At 49.5% G+C, this 2742-nt stretch overlaps 1 long non-coding RNA gene across 1 annotated transcript; it reads left to right on the top strand.

Annotated features, from left to right (window-relative positions):
- The first annotated feature begins 242 nt into the window (after positions 1-242).
- Positions 243-2458, top strand: LOC118612915. The gene is made up of 2 exons (XR_004955264.1): positions 243-958; positions 1137-2458. It is a non-coding gene; the product is annotated as an uncharacterized LOC118612915 (long non-coding RNA).
- Positions 2459-2742: the final 284 nt, after the last annotated feature.

Genomic DNA, 2742 nt, shown 5'->3' with positions numbered 1-2742 from the left:
AACTGCTCATGGCCACGGGCAGTCACATGGGACGTGCTATCACAAACACAAACACAAACAGTGGAGGATGGGGTTGGGGGGGGAAGCCTTGTTCTCTGGAATGGGAGTTGGTGAGGGCCTGGCTCTGAGTTAGGGACGTGGGTGGGCATCACTCGGCCCCTCAGACAGTCCAGTTCCTGGTCATCCCTGCAGAGCAGCAGAAGCTGGGAAGTCGTCCCCACTTGCCGCCCAGCAGAGCATTCCTGGGTCCTGACGCAGTCTCCTCAGCTTCCTCCTTCCTCCTCTTCGGCCTGAGCCGGCCAGCGGGGTTGGCAGGAAGCTGGGACAGGGGCTGCAGTGACTCAGCAGGAAAGGGCTCAGGGAATGTGGCTGGGCGACCGACAGAGCCTGCAGTTGCAGGGGCTCCCGAAGGAGGAGCGGCTGCCATTCACGGTGAGGGGCTGCGCGCTGGAGCTCCCCAACTCAGGGGGCAGAGGGCGGCAGGCATGGGACTGGGGGTGGTGGCCCAGATGCAAGGGGCCACGGTCCCTCGACAGGGTGCGTTTGGGCCTCCGTTACCTGCCGATGGCCTCCGCCCCGACATGGTCTTCAGCCAGGCTGGGCCCACAGGCAGCCGGCAGCCCGGGCACCGCACCCCGGACACCGCACCCCGCTCTCCACCACCACTGACACATTCATTCAGCCATTTGCGGCGCACCTACCACGAGATACATGATCTGCGCCTTCCGGTGAGGAAGGTTACCTAAAAGAAGATTCCAGAGCAATGTGGACAGAGATGTACACACGCGCTTGTGGAAGCTGCTGGGACCGGCTGTTTGTGAGCCCTTGACCTCCAGCCTCTGCGGTGGCGCCAGAATGGCTGCTGCTGCTGCCCTCCCCACGCGGTGCTCCTGACCTCCGACCTCCCCCGAAGGGGGCAGGCGACACCGCCAGGGCGGCCTTCCCAGAGAAAGCACAGGTGGGCACGACTGTTCACGATAGGGACATTTTCATTTTTCCAACAGAGTCAGGGAATTCTCTTTACAGATCTAAAGAACAAAATTTTAAATGCCACAAATGAGGGGAATCTTTCCCAAACGACTTCCTGCCTCCTGCGGCCGGCAGAGTCCCCGTGAGCATTCTTCTCCCTGTTTCAGGGTTATTGCTGTGTACGTCCGTTATCACTGGACCAGATACGGCGATCCTTCCTTGGGCTCAGGGTAAGTGGTCAAGAAATACTGTGGAAGGAGCACACGCTAACGAGCCCAGACCTCTGGAGCAAAGGTTGGGAAGCAGGCGGGAAGAGGTACAGCACTGGTTTGGGGTGCGCTGGACCCTACAGGGATGTGTCTCTCGCTCCCTGAACTCTCTCAAGAGGAGCAGGACTCTTTCCGCTCTCCTTCCGCCTTTGCTTTTCCTCCTCTGGGCACAGCACCCCATTCTCAACTTTGTCTGAGGACTGCATCTCAGTCTCCCGTCCCTTAGCCTGAAGATAAACACCAGCCATTTTCCTTCTAATCCCTCCTAGTCACTTTAAGGAAACAAGATGTTAGCAGAAATCACAGCCCCTGGAAAGTTCCAGAGGATCTGGAATCTCACCAAATCCTTATAGCCCAATCAGCTATCCATTTGAAAAACAGAAAATCATCCCCGTCTTATATGTATGACATAATAAAATACATTCAGATAGAGGGAAAAAAATGTAAACATATAAAGAAACCCACAGAAGTTATGATGTATGTGTGTTAATGTTCTTTATGAAAAACTGAACAAAAAAAAAACATATATTATATACAAAGAGAGAGAGGTATTTAAGTGCAGTAAACTGGCCCCATGTGGCCCGGCCTTGGGTAAAAAAAAAAAAAAGAAAAAAAAAATTACCCACAGAAGCCATGAAAGAAAACACGGGTGGCCATTTTTTTATTTTGGCGTGGATAAAGCCTTTCTAAGCAGAAAACCAGAAAAGCCTAATACATAGAACCACATAAAATTTGTAAAGTTCTGGATAACAAAAGCTCTACATACAAAATCAAACCACAAAGGACAAACTGGGTAAATACTTGCAACAGTTTAAACAAAGGGTTTGTATCCCTGATCTACAAAGAGCTTTCACAAGTCATTAACAAAAAGGTAAACAACTTAATAGAAAAAGGAACAAAGGCCACAAGCAGGTAATCCATAGAAGAGGAATTATAATAAGTTAATAAGTGTATGAAAAAATGTTCACCCTACTTTATGATTTTAAAAAATCAAATGAAATTTATCAAGATGCCAAGCATTAGAAAGATAGACAACATGTAGTATTATTGATAAGACATGGTTAGTGGACATTTTCATAGGCTGTACTGTTGCAAGAAAAAATAGGTGAAAACCTTATTGGACGGTAACTTAGTAATATCTATTAAAGTTTGAAATGCAAGCCTTTTGACCCCGCATTTGTGTTTCTAGGAATTTATCCTGGAATAGGGGAATACACTCACAACTCAGGATGCTCATTCACAGTGCATTTTGGGGAGCCGATGTGAATTTGTTCCTTGCACACTTGCGTTTAAGGTGTACCCGCTCGCAATTCCGCAGGCACCACACTGTGCGGTTCACACGATCCAGAAAACCTCTTCCTTCTTATCTAAGCAGGACCACTGGGAGCCCATCCACCCTTAACCACTCTCGCGAAGCCCTACATGTTGACTCCTTACTTCCCACGCCTCCCTACTTTCCTTTTTCCAACCTCCTAATTTTTATTGGAAAATCCCCCTGACTTTG

Source organism: Rousettus aegyptiacus, unplaced genomic scaffold (assembly GCF_014176215.1).
Source record: "Rousettus aegyptiacus isolate mRouAeg1 unplaced genomic scaffold, mRouAeg1.p scaffold_m13_p_17, whole genome shotgun sequence".
In the NCBI taxonomy this organism is placed as follows: Eukaryota; Metazoa; Chordata; class Mammalia; order Chiroptera; family Pteropodidae; genus Rousettus; species Rousettus aegyptiacus.
This window is presented reverse-complemented; position numbering and strand designations above follow the sequence as displayed.